At 37.2% G+C, this 20514-nt stretch overlaps 1 long non-coding RNA gene across 2 annotated transcripts in view; it reads right to left on the bottom strand.

Moving 5' to 3' along the window:
- Positions 1-819: 819 nt before the first annotated feature.
- Positions 820-20514, bottom strand: part of LOC123568047 (uncharacterized) — a 114559-nt gene continuing 94864 nt past the window's right edge. For both annotated transcript variants that reach the window (XR_012428214.1, XR_006691259.2), the window contains 2 exons: positions 3562-3680; positions 820-1045 (listed from right to left, as the gene is read on the bottom strand). This is a non-coding gene — a long non-coding RNA (uncharacterized lncRNA). The remainder of the gene's footprint in view (positions 1046-3561; positions 3681-20514) is intronic.

A 20514-nucleotide genomic window follows, 5' to 3' on the forward strand; every position in this document is an offset into this window, starting at 1 on the left:
ACAACTTGCTTTAAAAAATCAAGAAAATGCATTTTCCACATATCTTAGTTTGCGAACTGAGATTTACTTTGTCTGCAAACTTTCATGCACTAGTCACATTCATACCATAAAACATGACTCTATTTGATATTACACTATTTTAAATTTTCAATTATTTAATAATATTTTAGGAGGATAGTAGCATTTAAAATACTATTCACATTTTATCTTTTTATCCAGGTTCACAGGGAGATCACCACTTTAAAGATGAAATTTATGTCTTATTAAAAATAAGAGTATTGTTTTGTTACATAGTATGAGTTGCTGTAAAACTTAGGATTTAGACCTAAATCCACTAATTAATTCTATAAAAATGAGATCTTAAGAAATTTACACTTAAAGTGCCAAAGGATTTCAAGGAGAATCTTAGATTCTTTTCTTGATTTCAAAGTGTCAACCGTTGATGGTCTCCCATATTCCTTTCTCATGAGACCAAATGCTTCAGAGGAGTGACCTTCTAATGTGGTAAATGGAGATCTAACTACTAATTACTAATTGTTATTGCAATTTTTGACCTGATCTCCAGAGCTGGAAATCAAATCCCTGTCTCTGGAGTGTAACTAGATCTAATAGGCAGCCTCTGAGTTGACATAGAGAGAGCTTATTAGCAACTGAGTGACTTTCAAAGTGTTACCTTAATAAACACCATTGGATGTAATGTTTTGAAGCAAACTAGGTGAATGTACTTTCCTTTTCTCTGACAGTAGTTAAGTATAAAATTTCTCTATTCCTTTATTTAGAGTGAAGAAGCACATTCGTGAAAAAAGTATAAGAAAGTTTTCCACTGGTACATTTTTAATAGCTTCAAGCTGTTAACAGTTACATTGGCCCTAGGTATGGGGTGGCACATGTTATGGTTAACTGATTAGTACAGAGTCTCTTGACATACAGACATTTTTCTGTTACTGGTATCAGCCATGAAAATGTATTTCCAAGCAATTAAGCCTTAACTCCTGCTGGTTTGGAAGCCATGAACCTTCAAATTCCCATTCAAATTATTCAACACCTACCACGGGTAGAAAAAAATACAACTTCATTAGTAAAAGCCACAAAGAAATCTATTGATAAGTTTTTAAAATTTCTTTAACATGAGAAAAATGCAAAAACGTTCAGATTGTAAATTAGCCACACAACTTTAAAATGACCTCAGTTTCTTTTTTCATAACTCTAAGGATTTACTTTATGAGGTCTTAGGTTTAACAACATACTTCAAAAAGAATGTGGATAACAAAATAAATACGTGAAAGGTTACATGTAGGGGAGCAGGGAGAAAGGGCAAAGAAAGCAGGATCATAACTGTGTGGTTTTCGCTCATTTCCAATTCTTATCTGAACTAGATATCAACTTTGGCAATTCTAAAATTAGAACAACTGGATACTGGACAAGTAGATTCAGTAATTGCCAAGTGATCCCCATTATGTTTATGAACAATTTCTTCTTCCCTCTCTCACTCTCACAAAAGTTTCATAATCCCTTAGGAGACATTTTTATAGAAGGTCTATTTTCTTATCTCTAAATGGAATAGAGCAGGAGAGCAATATAAGACAGGAATGAAGAGGCATTCTCATCAGTAATAGTTTTGCATAATATTGCGGGTTGTTTTGTATGTTTTATTCTAGAGGGTTGGATTATCATTTTCAGTGCCTTATGAATCAACTTGTTCCAATATCTCATAAGCAGAGTTGCCTCTACAAAGGTAGCATTATACTTTCAAAACGTTTATGATAATGAGAACTAGACTTCACACATGTCAGTTAGTGGAAACTGGAGTATGTAACTTTACCAAACTATTTAAAGTGGAAAGCTCTGTTATGGCTCTGTTACTGATTTCCCTTGTATTTTGTTCATACTATACTTCTTAAGAGTAGTTTACTATTTTCGTTCCAAATGTAAACTCAGAAAGTTTCCATTGTTAAAAGAAGTTAAATCTATCATTATAATGCAAAGCTCTACATAGATAAGTGACCTCCTTTTTTTTTTTTTTTGCCTCTGCAGCATATTACTAGGCAATCTAGGGTCATTCTGTTAAATATTCTCTCATCTGGTTTTAACTTTGGATTTTTAATTGTTAGTTGTTCTAACAAGAATTAGATGTTATGTTTTGAGCTTTTCAGATGGAAGTTATTACATATATGCTACCAAATTATCTTGAGAACTTTGTGGGATTTAATGGGTCAATCTTTCTAGGGTAAGAAAGGACAATGAGCCAAGTAGAAGATCTAAGATGAAACGAACTACAACAATGGAATTATATCTGGAGAAGTAAATTTCTATTTCAAGTGTGTGTTTTCAGCTCACTATCAGGAATTACATTATTACATCAGCATGAAGATAAACCTCACTAGTGAGTTAATTGATTTTTATTAGGGTTCATCAGAGCAGATTTAGAAAGTGGTCAAGGTTTGTCATCTGTTGCCACTTTTCTTGTTGTTGCTTTTATTCCTGCTCTTTTAAATGTTTTATAAAAATGTTTATTGAAATCTACCAATGGTACTTTGTAGAATTTAATATAAAAAAGAAAGGAGGCCGGGCGCGGTGGCTCAAGCCTGTAATCCCAGCACTTTGGGAGGCCGAGACGGGCGGATCACGAGTTCAGGAGATTGAGATCATCCTGGCTAATACGGTGAAACCTCGTCTCTACTAAAAATACAAAAAAAAAAAAAAAAAAAAAATAGCAGGGCGAGGTAGTGGGCGCCTGTAGTCCCAGCTACTCTGGAGGCTGAGGCAGGAGAATGGCCTAAACCCGGGAGGTGGAGCTTGCAGTGCGCTGAGATGCCTGAGTGACAGAGCGAGACTCCATCTCAAAAAAAAAAAAAAAAAAAGAAAAGAAAAGAGTATTCTTCTCCAGGACCTTAAAGTCTCCTTGGGGAGATTAAGAAGGTTTACTAAATTTTAAGTAATAGCAACCCACCAAATGGCAACTGTAAGTATGAGTGGTAAGAACAGTGAAGACTTAAAAGAAGAACTAACTTATAGATCAGTTGTTGGAGTGACAGTTCACCAGGCAAATGGGATTTGAGCTGTGTTTTGGATGGTGGATATAATTGCCCCCCTGAGAATGATTAAGTCTAAGGATGTAGGGGGAGGTGGTAAGGAGCACACAAATTATTTGAGATACATATTTTTACTCTAGTAATAAATGAGTAGTTCACTGAAGCCTGATTATGGCAGGAACTGAATATCAGTTTAAAGCATTTGACTTTATTCTTATAAACAAAGGAGAGCATTTAATTATTTTGAGCCTGGTCAAATATTTTGGCTCACCAGATTAATCTTCTGGAGGACACATATGAAGGCAAGACTATGGTAGTAGGAAAGGCTATGAAGGTATTCTAGATACAAAATAATAAGGCTCTGAACTAAAACAATGGCAGGGAGAATGGAAAAGATGAGATATTTGGAAGATGACTTATCTGAAAAGAGTCTACAATACTTAGTAATTGATTTTATAGAAGAGTTAGAGAAACTAGCCAACATGATTTTAAATTTATGATTTTTTTGCAACTGAGGGAAAACTAGTACCTTTAGAGATATAGAGGCCAGGAATGGTGTAATCCCAGCACTTTGGGAGGCTGAGGCAGGTGAATCGCTTGAGCTCACGAGTTCAAGACCAGCCTGGGCTACATGGCGAAACCCCATCTCTACAAAAAAGACAAAAATCAGCCTAACACGGTGATGCATGCCTGTAGTTCCAGCTACTGTGGAGGCTGGGGTGGGAAAATGACTTGAGCTGAGGAGGCAGAGGTTGCAGTGAGCTGAGATGGTGCCACTGCACTTCAGCCTGGGCAAGAGTCAGACCCTTGTCTCAAAAAAAAAAAGAAAGAAAGAAAAGAAAAAATATTCATTATTAAATGTGCATTGGCTCCAGAACACCAACCTAGCACACTGTAGAAAGATATAAAACCATCCGTCATTGGGTGTGCTGTTAAAAACAGCATATTTTTTTTTTAAGCAAAATATCAAGGTAATGCTCCTGTAGGTGGTAGGTGTATGTCAAACCTATTGACAAACATTTCCATTTCATTATGGGAGGAACATTAGCCCTGTTCACTTGTGTGTCACCAGATGTGATAGCAAACAATACTCCATTTCCTTCTCAAATTATGACAAATTCATTTGCACTCTCTGTCTCTCCATAGGTATTTCAAATTAGTTTGGAATCATTATCTTTAGTTGCCTGGAAGTATACATGCAGGAAAAGAAAGTTTTATGTTGGTGAGACTTTTTTTAACCTGTTTTACTATGTGTCTTTTAGAAAGCAATATACCACCATCATTACTGCAACAATAAAAACAGTAGAGTACAAATATGAACACTTTTATTCTATGAAGGTCATCATGAAGTTGCATTTGAAATTTCAGAGAGAAGTAATGTATGAGAAACATTTTACAACTTCTTTCTATAGGTCACATCTCTTTTGGAAAGTGATCACAATATTACAAAGTGTCATGTAGAAATAACTTTGAAAAAACTGAATACAACAAAAAAATGTTGCACAAGTTATTTTGTATACCTTACTCCCTCTTTATATGGTTCTTGGAAGCACCTTGTAGCCTCTATCATTCTTGAAGCTCTTTGGAAAATTTTAAGGAAAAAACTGGGGTAAGTAGTAGAGGACGTATGACCAAGATACACCTGACTCAAGAACATAAAACTATCTGAGGTTACAGTTTGCGAAAATAAGTAATAGTCTGGTTTTTAAAGTAGCTTTAGTCATAAAACAAAATTATGTGATTGGTAAAGCAGCAATTTTTCCTTCAATTTTAAAGATCCAAGACAAACATATGTGTTATTTCAGTTGATGTCTTTTCAAATTTCTACTGTAACCTAGGTTTTATATTTGTCTAGGGAGAGAATAGTTTTGCTATGTACTAAGTAGTTCTCCAGAAAAATAAAATAAATAAAAACTCTCTGTTACACTATATGACATGAAATGAATATATACCCAATCACTCACTCATGGTTCTGGGAAGAAATAGAAAAAAAAAAAAATGAAGAAAAAGGACAAAAATTTCCAATATTCATTCCTACAATCATTCCATTTAAACATTTCATTAACAATAGTCAACTTTGGTACTCAGAATTTGAGACATAAAATACTTTGTTATAAAATTGATTATTTATTGCTCTTTACATTTATATTTACATATGGTACTGAGAAATTTCCGAGCTTTCTGGAATTTCTCTGAAGAATTTTAGATATTATAGTAAAATTTCAGGTTGCTAAAATGTCTGATAATAAAGCAAGCTTGAATAAAAAAGGTAACAGACTAAACCATTTAAAAATTTCCATTTGGTTCATAATGCTTTATTTTCAAGGGTCATGTACACACTCTCTTTTTCCATGAATATTTAAATTTCCTTTATTTTCTAAAATGGCCTGAATAACCAAATTTCCCTAATAAGCTTTAGTGAGAAATAGCTAATGAAATCAGACAGTACACTGCTACACAATTGCTTAAGAGAAACATTTTTCTTATTAAAACATCTATATTGAATTCTCTTTAATGTTCGAGAATTCTTGCCTCATTCTGTCAAACTACACCACACTATTCTCATTATTTCTCAGAGCAACCCTATGAGACTTTAAAGTGGCAACCATTATAATTTTATTTCAGTAATGGGAGAAACTGAGGCAAAGAGAGTATAAGGGCATCACACAGCATGCCAGTGGCAGGCTGAGAACAAAACAAGTATCTTTAATTTTTCTGCCAAAAGCATGCTCTAAAACACTGAAGAAATTTCTTTTTTCTTAAAAAAAAAAAGGGGGAGTAGATGGGAGACAAAAAAAATCCTACAGTAGTAGAATATCACAATTGCTGGATGTTATTAGGCCTAATTAATGTTTCTGAAAAATGTCTATGAGGTTTATTCTTTGCAAATAATACATTTATTATTTCACAACTTTGTAGAAAGTTCAAGAGCTTAGAGGTAAAACAACTACAGAGCGATAGATGATGAGAGAAAAGCACATATAGAATGAATTCATTATCTTGAGCTACTTAAGTCTTTACGCCTCAATCTAGAAATGATCACTTTATATAATAATTGCATTATTTTCCCCAATCCCTCTCAAATACGCGCGCGCGCACACACACACACACACACACACACCCCTAATTACTTTGCTTAAAACATATGGTAGTTGTCAACAATGAAGAGTTTTAAAATAAAAATTAAATCATTAATTTTGCTTATCGCTTATGGACAAGCAGGAAGATGTCTTTGCAAACTGATTAACATATAGTAATGAATAAGCTTAATATAATTTCTATTTAAGTGAAAAATAAAATGTTTGAAGTGTACAGTTTGGGGTTAATGCTATATGTGAAATATTTCCAAAGATTGGTCTTTAGTAAAGATATGTTAATAAAGCATTACTGGCTGCTCACTTAATAGAAGTTGCCTTGCCCTGCTGGGCATTAATAACATATGGATGGTAAAAGAGTTCCTTTCTTCAGAGAGTAATTGCCTATATTTCTCATATTTTCCAGAGCCGAAAGTCAAAATTCTCATAATTGATAAGCATATGGACTGCCATAGCATATTGCAGAAACTCTCCGTCAATAAACGTACACAATTCTTTTCAATTTCATTCTACTTCTTTATTTATGCAAAACTCAACATTGTTTCTTCAAAACATCTTGGTTTCATTTCCTCCTCCCTGAAAAGCAGTTACACTTTAATCAGCATCACTGAAGCATTTGTACTCCCTCACTCTTGTTATTTCGTTATGAGACTCTATTTTTGGCATATCAAATAATTATATTACTTATGAGCTTACTATTTTAATGTTTATCAAACATTTTATTATTATCTATGAAAACTTAAATATGATAGAATACTTTATTTTTAGTTGAACTTTTAATATTCTTCATACAAATGTTAGCTGCGTGTTGTGAGTAACGATATCACCAAATATGAATTCTTGGTGAGATTTCACATTCACTTTTCATTATTTTTGTTTACTTGTTTAACAATTAAAACTAATAACTAACAATTATTTTGTTTACTTGTTTAACAATTACAACTAATTCACACTTAAATAATTCAGGTTATGAGAAAATTCAACATATAACTTAGAATTTAATTTGTACTTACATGAAGTTTTCTTTCTTACTTAATAGCAAAAACTTGTTTCCATAACCTTGTCTGTGATATTGTAGAGACTTCAAGCATCAGACAGGGGGTTATCCTCAATTACTTTCAGAGTCACTTTCAACCCTGATATTCTCTGATATCATGATGCTATATATAGAATAATAATATAGACACCTTTTATAGATCCTCATAGATAGTTTTATGAAACTAATATTACTCAAACTAGAACTCCTTGGAATAACCGAAATTTTATCAAGTATTATTCCCAAAAAGTTATGTTGAGATTCAACCAAAAAAACATAATAATAATAATAATAATATATCACATGCACAATCATTGTTAAACAGAGAGAATACCATAGGCACTGAACAATTCTGGGAAACCTCAGGCTGTGGACATTTACACTGGTTTCTTTGATCAGTCACCCTTAATACATTAAACATCATTGCCCCAAACAAAATACCTAGCTTGACTGATATCCAGGTTTATTTCCTGGTTTGCTGCAGGCAAACAAGCTTTCACCAAAGGAACTAACTTAGCTTCTTTGACTAGTGATTTCCATCTTTTTTCTTAAGTTTTTATTTCCATTGTTTTGAAATGGTGTGTAAATAGCTGATCCAAATCTGTATTCCCTTGACCCCTTTTCATGCCACAGTGATTTTTTTTATTGTGGTTAAAAAAATACACAGCATGAGAACTACCCTCTTAGCAAATTTTTAAGCGTGTAATAATTGTCAACTATAAGCATCATATTGTACTGTAGATCTATAGAACTGTTTTTATTTTGCATGTCTGAAACCTTATGCCCATTAAACTGCATCTCTTCAGTTTGACTTCCCCACTATTGGTTTAAACCCCCTTTTATGTCCTCTTCTTTACTTTTTTTCTTCCACTGTCGTTTCTCGTTAGGTCTTTCAGTACTTTTTGTGTCTTCAGTCTTCCAATGCTTATACACCACTGCTGCTGATTTGTTTAACATAATGAAGAAAACACAGTGTTATCATGTATTGTAAGATCCTTAGATATTAATGCACAAGTGCTCACAGCATCTTCTCATGTAGTAGGTACTTTTACCTTCCAAACCCAATCCCTGCTATTGCCACCATTATTCTATGAAGGATTTGTCAAGCCCCGTTTCCCCTGAATATTATTATGAAGTTCAAGGTTAATGTGTGAGAACAAAAACCAGAAGAGATGAAAGTCTATGATTTGCAACTGAAAAGAACAATTAGGAAACACATCTAGAAACAGGAGAGAAATTGGTCAGGAGTGCCAAAAGGTAAAGTGGACTTAGTAACAGTAGAGTTTTTGAGATGTTTAGAGAGAGTCTTAAGACGGGAGTTAAAAATATTTTGTCATCAACTCATATTTGAATTTTTTCAAGAGAGATGAAAATAAAAATTCAAATTGCTTTCATTTAGTTTTGGTTGATAGACTATTGTCTAATGGATTTGAATAGGTGTCTAAATTTGGGGAATAATTATTTGGGATTTAACAAATAAGATAATTACTGTACACCATATATGTTTAAATGAAGCAAAAACTTACTTTCACAATGACTACCAAACTGCTAGTAACCAGAGTGCAAGTTGATTTTTAAAAACAGCCATAGTCTCACGCCTGTAATCTCAGCACTTTGGGAGGCCAAGACAGGCAGCTCATGAGGTCAGGAGTTCAAGACCAGCCTGACCAACATGGTGAAACCCCGTTTCTACTAAAAAACACAAAAATTAGAAAGGCGTGATGGCACACGCCTGTAATCACAGCTACTAAGGAGGCTGAGGCAGGAGAATAGCTTGAACCCGGTAGGGCAAAGTTGCAGTGAGTTGAGATGCTGCCACTGCACTCCAGCCTGGCGACAGAGCAAGACTGCATCTCAAAAAGCAAAACAAAACAAAACGAAACAAAAACAAAACAGCCATAATGTTTCTTGGAATATGACAGCATTTTCAGAAGAAATTTCAGAAATTTGAATAAAATCAACATTAGTTTTTAACTCATCCTCAATAGACCCTAACCTTCATAGAAGGTAGATCCTACTGGATGTGTTGCACGACTTTTCCTTAGTTCAGCTAAAGCAGGGTTCTTGTCCATCCCACGGCCACAAAAATTTAGGCTCACAGATAGTTGCAGAGGGTGAGTAAAGCAGGATTTTACTGGGTGAAAAAGAAGAAAAGCAGGATTTTACTGGGTAAGCAGGCAATCTCTACAAGGCTAGAGTCCCATGCTCGAGTGCTTCCAACCCTCAGCTTGAATCCCAAGTTCCACACAGGAAGAGGAGGGGCCAGGCTCTGCCCTGCTGCAAATGTCCTGGAACCTTCCTGAGGCTCCACCTCAGTGGGCAGGCTGGAAGGAGTTTCTCCAGGGACGCTCACCCATCTAGCTGTCTCATTCGCCCCTCTAAAGAAGTACATCTAACTGCCCTTAGCATAAGGATACGGCCAAAGACCAATATTAACTGCTTCCTGCTGCCAGGGAGTGTTTTGGGGAAACAACAGTCAGAGCTCTTTCAGAGGCCGATCTAAGAGTTCCCAGCAGAAGGGGCCATCGTCAGAAGTTCCAGTTGCATGACTGGAATTTGATGACCTGAAGGCAAGAACAGACGGGGTTATTAGGAAACATGTATCAAAACAAAACAAGCACTAGGGCAAGGACAGCTCAAAAATTCTGAAGCCTTTTACCAGTTTGCACTGGGAGAGGGAGGCCAAAAGCCCAACTGGTTAAAAAAAACTTTGAAGGCACGTCAGGCTTCTGGGTTCCTTTCCCCTGAGCCCTATCCTAAGCCAACCAGTTTAAGGTTTGAGAAATTAACTCTTACCAGTTTGGAAGATGCATGTGAGGGGAGTGTCCCATAGTACTGAGACGGTTACCTATTAGTGAAGAGAGAATAGAGGAGGAGAAAGGAATACAAAAAAAGTCATTTTTTCAAAGGAGTTCCATGGGTTCAGGATGCATTCAAAAGGGGTACAGACTGAAGATGAGAAAGAGGGGAGCAGGCATCCCTGATTCCCTTCTCTTCCTAGCAGATACCGGGGTGAGGGGGAGAGAGAAGAGCGTCCTCTTTCCCTCTTCTGTCCTTGCATCCCCGAGTTCCGTCGACCTTGGCGGGTGCCACCATAGGTGTCAAAGCGACTTGCACCCATGAAGCAGGGGGGCCTAGAGAATAGGAATCATCTGTTCTCACCTATGTCTCTTTCTCACCTACTGTCAGTAGCCTTAGAGTTCCCTAGACCTGGTTTATGCCATTGATATTAATGTGGTCTTCATTCGTGAAACAGGAGGCTTGGGGTTGGCTTCATCGGCAGTGCTGAGCTGTGCCTTTTAACCTCTGTTGTCACCTGTGCTGTGCCTTTTAATCTCTGTCGTCATTTGCCTCTGGATCCCTCAGATCCAGTTTTCCTTCCTAGGGCTTTGACCTGAAGTGTGGAATTGAGTTTGGGACAAAAATGTGTCCTGAGGGGTTACATGGACTCATTATAAGCTGAATGCTAAAGTGAAACTGTGGAACTGAGTCCTCCTCCACCAAGGAAGAGGAAGGAATGTCTTGTGACACATCCAGAAAACTGCTAGCTAGAGTTATGCTTGCTAGAATTCTGGTGCATGGTGCTTGGCTTTGGTTGGTTCCCTTGGTTTTACATTCCCAAAAAGGAAACCTCTGGGTGGTGGGCACCGTATTTATTCCCTATTTATTCTATCACCTGGCAGGATTTGCAGGATAATTGCTCAGAACTAGAGTATTGCCGAGACCAGCTCAGTCAGACGATAGCGGAATTAATGACACACACACACAAATATAGAGGTGTGAAGTGGGGAATCAGGGGTCTCACAGCCTTCAGAGCTGAAAGCCCCAAACAGAGATTTACCCACATGTTTATTAACAGCAAACCAGTCTATAGATATAGATATAACCAGTCTATAGCACTGTTTCTATAGATATTAAATTAACTAAAAGTATCCCTTAAGCTAAACCAAGGGATGGGCCGAATTAATTGCAGCAGGAACATGCCCTTAAGACACAGATCGCTCAGGCTTTTGTTTGTGGCTTAAGAATGCCTTTAAGCAATTTTCCACCCTGGGCTGGCCAGGTGTTCCTTGCCCTCATTCCCTTAAACCCACAACCTTCCAGCTTGGGCGTTACTGCTGTTATGGACATGTTACATTGCTGCAGAGATTTTATTTATGGCCAGTCTTGGGGACAGTTTATGGCCAGACTTTGGGGGGCTTGCTCCCAACAGAATATCTATCCAGATTTCTACATTGCCCATCTCTTTTGTTCTTTCTGAGCTGCAGCCAGGGATTGCTGGTTGGTTCACAGAATCAAGCAGGGTTACTCTAAAATGTAGATGAAAACTTAAAAACAACCAGTGAGTTTAGAATTGAATGACAAAGATATAAGTTTTGAACATAATTTCTCTCTCTCCAGTCCTCACGTCTGTTAAAAAATAAATCATTGTAGGACTGAGTTGTTTGCAAAATAGACTTTAGTTTTATACTTGACCTGATTATTTGCATAAAGTGCAGCAAAAATAATGATTTCTACATAGGCCTTTTGGATTGGCTTTGATGGAATTCTGTTCCACAAGGAGTCTCAGATAAGACCTTTTAAAGCTGAGCCCAGCCATGGGTTAGTATCCTCAAACACCTGTGAGTTGGGTAATCCTCTCCTCTTAAGGTCCCAAGATAAACATGGAGGTCCTAGACCAGTTAGAAAGTACACTCTTTACTAAATACAGGTCAGGAACCCTCTACAGGGACTGTGTAGGCAAAGGTATGAGGCCAGTTTGCCCACTGGGGTTTTATTGACTTTGCAAGTAGAGATTGACTCCTTAAAGGGAAGCATACCCTTGCAGTCAAAGCCTTGGTAAAATTACCAGATTCTCCAACTGTGTCCTGTGGCAAAAGAAAAATGAATTCTTCTTGCACTGATGCAAACAACTATATTGCCATAAGTTAAGAATACTCACAGTTTCCAAAGTTCAGAGGAATCAGGCAGAAAAAAAACAAACATGCTCCAAATTTTGATCCCAAGAGTAAAACTTACATAATTATTAAAGGCCATAAATAGTTTAAATAAATAGCTTAAGTAAATAGTGTAAATTTCCTTGACTCTGAAAAAAAAAAAAAAAAAAAAAGATCAGCAATATTCCAAACAAAGGTTAAAAGGTTGCTTCAGTTTTCTGAGTTCAGTCCATTTGGTTAACTCTTGTTTTGCTTGATATTCATGGACATTTTAGCTCTTCATGAGTCCTGTACATTTTCCTTTAACATCATAGTCTCTAAAGTTACCAGAAGCCTGCATTTGAGAGAACCTGTTTGAGCCCTACAGCTTATTATAAACCATATTCTTGAAAAGGATTAACATAATACAACAATTTTCTGTGAATAGCAAAACATCCAGGTTAGTTACAGTTAGAAACACAATTGAGAAAGAAGTTTGGTTATCTCTGTGGTTTACAATAACTTAAACATAGCAACCTTAATTAGGATTGATAGCATATACTCAGACATTAGAATTTGAGACATCCCATAAATTTTGGAACATATATTAGCATTATTCACCAAGACATAACCTAAAGAAGATTGAGCATCATGTTGGCAATCCCATGTACCTAAATATGTGAAATAATCCTGTTTACCTCTCCTTTCTGGACATTTCAGGGACCCTATGAAGTATTCGAAAAGCCAGATGCCAGGGAAGACAATTTTGAAACTGAAGTTTGATTTGGGGAAGGCTGTCAAATACGTTCGATAAACACTTGATATTATGAAATAGAATTCCAGATTACCATAAGTTATTTATTTTGCCAAAATCATGACTCGGGAAATTTTAAAGAAGCAGAAAGCTTTTATAATCCTTTACAAATTGTGTGAAAGAGCAGATTAGCACCTTAAGAAAACTTTGTTATGCTTTTATTTCAATGCTCAATTTACAGAAAAACCATATAATACTTTTTTGAATTTAGCTAGTATGTTCACATAGATAACCTCTTCTGCAAGACGAATTCCCACAATTCTTCCACTGCTTCTTTGAACTTTCAGCTTTTTCCTAATTTAACTCAAAACAATCTTTGAACCCCAGCAAAAGTTTACATTTCCATGCCTTCTTATAACCTTTTACTAAAAAACACACTGTACTGTTCTTACACACCTTTCGTGGAAATCTATTTCTAGTAGTTTCAATTAGCTCCTAGCAATTTTTAACTTTAAGGAAAACTTGGTAAGTTGTTTAAGTTGTGTGATAAGTGCAGCCAAGGTTTGCCTTCTTAATTAAGGGCGTGGTTAGTTCCATATGGCCCCAGGCCCTAGCAATTGTGAAGCTGGCAGGTGAAATAGTTCTCAAAACCCTAAAAGCAGTTTGCGCCCTCAAAACACTTAGCAAACCTTGTATCTGACCTGCATTTTACTAATAATCTTTAAGGCTCTTTTTATTTCTTAAAGATTAAAGTCACATGAACTGAAAGTTTCCACAGCTTTTAACTTCCCTTTAAAAAATATTAGATCCAAGTGCTTGTCTTTCTTTAGGCCAAATTAATTAGAGCTCTTTTGACAGACATTACATACAGTATAGACACCGACAGACAGAGGAAAACCCAGTCGCTGGGTAAGACCCTTGAAGACACAGGGCTAGGAAAATGTGCAGATATGGAGTCTGAGAGGGCTCATCCCCTAAGGTAAGGTTGCCCAACAAAGCCTTGCCAACGGTTACCACCCATGACCTCAGGATGTAAAACAAGATGGAGGCTTGATTTCACAACCAAAACTTTGCAGAACGTACAAACGGTGATAGTTGCCAGGGAGAGCTGGCCTAGTAAAACATCTTATAAAGGGGGGAAAAAAAATGTCAAACTTAGCTCTTGACAAAGTGGAGAAGGGGAAAGAAAAAAAAAAAAAAAAACAGTTTAAAAATGCCTAGGGAAGAACTTCTAATTCTTAGGCAAGTGGTTCCTCCATCAGGAGAAAAGTTTAATTATTGTCCGGTAGAGCTGAACCCCTTGGCGAGAGAAAGGGAAGGTTGCAGCAGTGCCTGACTGGGAACCAGCCACCTGGCTGTGCAGGATTCTTGGGCCATGTATCCCAGCCCTAGGCAGGGAGGGAGGAACTCACAAGTGGGTCCCAAAAAAGGAAGGAAAAGGCCATGAAAAGGCCAAGGAGCGATGGGAGTTGGGGGCATGGTTTCCCCCACCCTCAGAAGTCCGAGGATGAAAAGGCTCAGAAGCAACAGTGAGAGGTTTTGAGTCCCCATTTCACTCACCACCTCTCAAACCCTGACGTTGTGCACCAAAAATGTTGCAGGAATTTTCCTTAGTTCAGCTAAATGCAGAGTTCTTGTCAGTCCCATGGCTACGAAAATTTAGGCTTGCAGACTATTAGAGAGGGTGAATAAAGCAGGGATTTTTTTGGATGAAAAAGAAGAAAAGGGGGAAACAGGGAGTCTCCGCAAATCAAAATGACTGTGTCTTTTCCCACAGTTCTTGAACTAACTTCAATGATACATGAGGCAGCCCTAGTAAACTGCCTATCCTTTGATTATTAATAGCTTCTTCCTTGCTAACAATATTCCATTATTGTTCTACATAGCATATGTCCATGCCTGGGTGAAATGGTCTAAATAAAAATGACAATCACATTACCAATTTGTCAACTTTGCTGTCTATTTTACCAAGTATCTCTAAAGAGGGGTAATGGCATATTTTTCTGTGAGGCTCACAGCTTGAATCCCAGGCCCCACACAGGAAGAAGAGGGGCCAGGCTCCTCCCTGCTGCAAAAGTCATGAACTTCCCTGGGCTCCACCTCAGTGGGCAGGCTGGTTGGAGTTTCTCCAGGGACCTCCTCCCACCTGGCTGGCTCAGATGTACAGAGTTCAAAGTTGGATGCTTTTTACTACATTTCTTCAGAGAGCGGATACATTGAGTACTTACCTGTTACTGTAGGACGACTAACTAACTTCAACCAGAAGGCGGTAATAATGCAGTCACAACATTAAGAAAGAAAGACATTCTGGGAAGAGAAAAATGAAAGGTCACTAGTAGGCCTGTGACATTCACCAATATTTTATTCTTTCTCTCATGTACATGCACACACACACACACACATACACACACACACGGCAGAATTCTTTAAATTGTCTAATTATTTAATCTGTATTGAAAGGGGAAAGGTTCCCTTGTCCCCCTCTCAGGGCATGTGATGGAGGGTGTGGCTCTCTTCTTCGGTGCCCCATTGCTCAAACCTCTAGGGGAAGATACAGACAAGCAGGCTGTGGGGCTCCAACCCCACGGCAGTGTCTAGGGTTTAATGTTTATAGCTAAAGCCCAGTGGGCATGTGTTACATGTGCTGTTTTAGTTTAGCTGTCTATAGATGGTTTGGATTAGGTCAATTAGACCCCTGCCTTATCGCAAGGACAGAGGGCTTTCTGTATCATGAGGTTCTTGCCTTGGTATACCAAAAAAATCAGATCACACATGGGCTTGGAGAATGAGTGCGAGGATTTATTGAGTGGAAGTAGCTCTCAGGAGATGGGGAGCCAGAGGGGAGATGGTTTCCCCTCGAGTAAGGCTGCTAGGCAGCCCTGGCTCTCCTCCAACTGACCTGCCAAACTCAGCCTCATTCCGCTAGTCAATGGCCTGTTTGCCGGAATGCCGGCATCTGTCGTGTGGTCTTCCACAAGCGTGCACCTCTCAACATCCTCTCAATGTCCAGCCGCTTGTGTGGTGCCTGCTAGGGTCTCAGGATTTTTGTAGACACAGGATGGGAGCCTGGTAGGCCAGGGTGGCCTTGAGAAATGCAACATTTGGGCGTGAAGGCAGGAGTGCCTCTCCTCACCTAGGTCCGTGAGCACAGGCCAGGGGTGGAGCATCACACCATTGCCTTCCCAGCACTTCCCTTCTCCTCTTCCATATCAATATTACTCAACTCCACATCTGGTCTGTATCTTTCCCCACAGTTCTTGAATTAACTTCATTGATATATGTGGCAGGACTTGTAAACTACCTATCCTTTGAGTATTAATAATGTCTTCCCTCCTAACAAGATTCCATTATTGTTCTATATAGCTTATGTCTGTGCCTAAGTAAAGTGGGGTCTAAACCAAAATGACAATTTGGTTTAGACCAATTGACAATTTAAACCAAAATGACAATTTGTCATTTGGTCTAAACCAAAATGACAATCGCATTACCAATTTGTCAACTTTGCTATTTTCCCAAGTATCTCTAAAGAGGGGTAAATGGCATATTTTTCCATGAAGCTTTTACTTTACTAATAAAAGGGGCTGGTTGCTGCTGGCACTGAGCTTCCTAATATAATTCTATATTAAATCTAGATATGACAATGTGCTGTCTGACAATAGAGCACTCATTGCACAACCACAAGGTGACAAACATGAGAAAGCCAATGAATTAATGACAGTCTAGCAGAAAAATAGAAAGGGCTTGGTTCCTTGATTGTATCTGTGATCAGTTAAAGTAATGCTAAGACCTACCTACTTCTACAATTCTTACTATGTGAGAAACATGAACTCCAATTTATTTCTTCTACCCTTTTGGGAGTTTGTGTAACATGCAGTTGAAAACACTATTAACTTATACTTTATAGCTTGTAGAATAACCGTCAAAGCCTCAGATCAAAGATCAGATGAAATATGAAACTATAATCTGGAATATGTTGTAATGGCTTTTTAAAAATTATTTACATGGTGAAGCAGATATTTTTACTCTGAAATAACAGATAAGTATATTAATACTTTAAGGAGTTAGTTAATTTTGCATATATAGCCAAAAAAAAAAAAAGACAAATCACATTCTTTCTGTGCCGTTTTAACTCTACCATTTTTTCTATATCCAATTAGAAATACTGACCGAATACTTTATTGATTGTTTTGTTTGCAACGAAATGGTGTTGGGTATAAAATTCTACAAGCCCTTAAAGCCACACAAGGAGAAATATTAGACTGTGACTTTCTTGAAAGCAGTTACTGGATTATACTTAGTTACTTGAAACAACACAAATTTATTATTTTAAATTCCTGGAAGTCAAAAGTCCAAAAGAAGATTTACTGAGTGGAAACCAAAGTGTCAGTAGAGGTATTTTTTCTGTAGGCTCTGATGGGAGAATCCATTTATTTGCCTTTTTCAGTTTCTCGAGGCTGTTTGCATTCATTGGTTCATGATCACTGTCTTGATCACTCCAATCTCTTGCTTTCATCATCGTGTCTCTTACTACTAACTCTGATTTTCCTGCTTTCCTTTCATAAGAACACTGGTGATTACATTGAGCCCACGAAAATAATCCAGGATAATCTTCCCATCTCAAAATCCTGAATTTGATAACATCTGAAAAGGCTCTTCCACCAAGTAGGGTAACATAGTCATAGGTTCTAGGGATTAAGATTTGAACATCTTTGGAGGATCTTTATTCAGCCTAGCACAAATAGATAAGGGCACAAATGAATATAAAAGTAAATTAATACTGTGAGATAAAATGACCCTATTCATAGTACATTGACATAATAGCCTCTTCTGTTTATTAACATATGGCTTTAATTCAACTCTTGCTCTTCACTATGCTATATGATCTCACTAAGGTAGTGAGAGGCTGAGATACTGAAATGAAGGTCCTGCTGACTTGAAGCTCATGCATGAACTGTAATGGATTTCGTCTACACAGAGTATAGTCTGTGATTATCCAGTGTGATGCCATCCAGTCTTAGTTCTCTGCCCTTCAATTGAAATATTTAGATCATTGACATTATTGTAATAATTAATTTTAGGTGAGTTAATTCTTTCTATTTTCTACTCTTTCTTTTTTCATCTCTTCCTGCTTTTTGAGCTTTATTATTGCAATTTATATATATATACACATATATGACATTATATAGATATACAGATACATATGTTTTCATCCACAGTTCCTGGCTTACAACTCCTGTAGCCCTTGTTACTTCCTAGGTGACTAAAACAATGAACATATCTTTTGTTAAAGTATTTGTCCTTTTGTCATTGGTACCTGAAGCAGATCTGGAACAGCTTCAGAATGATAAAGATGAAAGACAGTATTTTGTTATAATGTCAGGATGCTTTAGACCTCAGAAGCAAATCTCCAGCCCTCCTTTCACCTGCTCCTTTTTCTCCCCAAGGCAGACCATAGAAACTAAAAGTGTTCTCTGATCTTCTCCTGCCTTTCTGTCTTGGAGCTGACCATAAAGAAATTCTCTGACCTACTTTGTCTGACTGTAGGCCATAAGATTTCAGATACAATTTCAGAAAGGATTCTTCCTCATACCCAGGAGGAAGGAATACTGCACAGAGAGACTGAGAAGTGTCTGAACAGACAAGACTTATTAAGTTCCTTCACTCAATCTATCAGTATTAGATCATACTCTTTTGGTCCAATCACATTTCTACATGGTTGTCCATGATTCAGTTATGCTTATCCAATGATGAAGTCTCCATAAAACATTCAATAGGACTGGTGGAGAGAGTTTACCAAAAGCTAAACACGTGGAAGTTTTTCGAGAGTGGCAACCCCGGAGAGCACACGGAAGTTTCGTGCCCCTTCCCCCATACCTAGTCCTACATATCTCCTCATCTATATCTTTTGATATATCATAATGATTTCTTGTCCTAATGCCTCAAAATGGAGTCACTCATGTCAAGTAGCATTGAGCCCACAGTGAAGTTATTTCCCCCCTCAAAGCAATAAACATATATGTAATAGATTGAAGTGATAAGATACACCTGCTATTGCCTGTATGACCTGAGATCTGAAACAAATGGACAGAAAGTGAAAGGTGGTTGAGAAAATGAAAATGCACATATCTGTGGAAGATCACAAAAGCAGCAAGGACCCCGTCTTATTTGACACACCTTCAGAGGCTCTGCTGGTGAGAACTCTAAGGCCTTCTCCTGACTTGGCAGCTGCTGCAGGAGGCTCTTCCTGAAAGAAGTAGTAACTCCCCACCTCAAGATTATGTCTCCAAGGTATGGACCCATCTTGTCAAAGATGTTTGAATAGACTTTAAAAAATTATATTGTCTCCTTCTGAAATAGCAGGTTTAATTTCTGTCCAGTATAATAAAGATAATATTTTCTTCCATGGCAAAATTGGGGCAGGATTTCTTACAACCCATTATGAAAGATTGAGATTTCTTTACCTTTAGGTGGCTGGTTTTTAACACAGACACACTGGGTATGCAGCTTCTATCTAGTCCCATCAGTATCACCCCTGAGAGACTGGAGAGGCAGAGGAAACGTGTGAACATGAAAGTCATGCTACTTGCTTTATCGTTGTGAATAAATTATTTGTCTCTTACTGAGGAGTCTCATATTTTCTGCTAGTTTGCAGGAAACTGTGGCAAACTAACCTGTTAATTTGAAAACAGGGTAAAATGGCAGGCACTCACAGTGTGGTTTTCTTATGTTGCCATGTATATACCCAATTCATTATTTCCAATGGTTGCATAATAGCTCATGGTGTACCTCCCCTCCATTTTACTCCTTAAGTTTCTCAGTAATGAACACGCAGGTCTTTTTTCAATTCCTTGACAAATAACACTGTATTAACAACTTTGTATACGTCTCTTTGTGAATTTGTGAGAGAATAATTGCTTGTCTGATGGGGGGTGTAACCTATCTAAGAGTAGGACTGCTATAAATATACATACACTTAATTTGTGTACTGGTGCCAGATTGCTCTCCAGAAGGGCTGCATCAATCCATACACCCACCTGCAATTCACGTACATAACACCTTCAACCTTTTGTATTATTTTGTTTTCAATTTTTTGCCAATATAACAACAGTAAAGCTATATATCATTTTAGCTCCAATTTGCATTTCTTATTACTAATGATAAGTATGCTAATATATTTGAGCATCTCTTCATCTGTTTCTTAGGTTTTCAAGTTGACTCTGTAAATTGCCTAGACACATATTTTTCTCATGTTCTTATAAATTTTCTCTCCTCTGCTTTTAACTTTTAGAAATTTAAACTATATTTTTGGTATTAATATCTTGTATGTTCTAAAATTTTCAAATATCTTAGAATCACTAAACTGTCTGCTATTCATATCCTTAATTTTAGATTTATGATATTGATTAACATAAAATTCATCAATAATTTTGCTTTCTGAACCTACCAACCAAAACAAAACAAAACAACTCAGACCAGATGGATTCACAGTCAAATTCTACCAGACATGTAAAGAAGAACTAGTACCAATCCTACTGAAATTATTCCAAAAAATTGAGAAGGAGGTACTCCTCCTTATTCTACAAATCTAGCATGATTCTGATATGAAAATTTATCAAAGACACAATGAAAAAAGAAAACTTCAGGTCAATATCCTTGATGAACATAGATGCAAAAATTGTCA

Source organism: Macaca fascicularis, chromosome 1 (assembly GCF_037993035.2).
Source record: "Macaca fascicularis isolate 582-1 chromosome 1, T2T-MFA8v1.1".
In the NCBI taxonomy this organism is placed as follows: domain Eukaryota; kingdom Metazoa; phylum Chordata; class Mammalia; order Primates; family Cercopithecidae; genus Macaca; species Macaca fascicularis.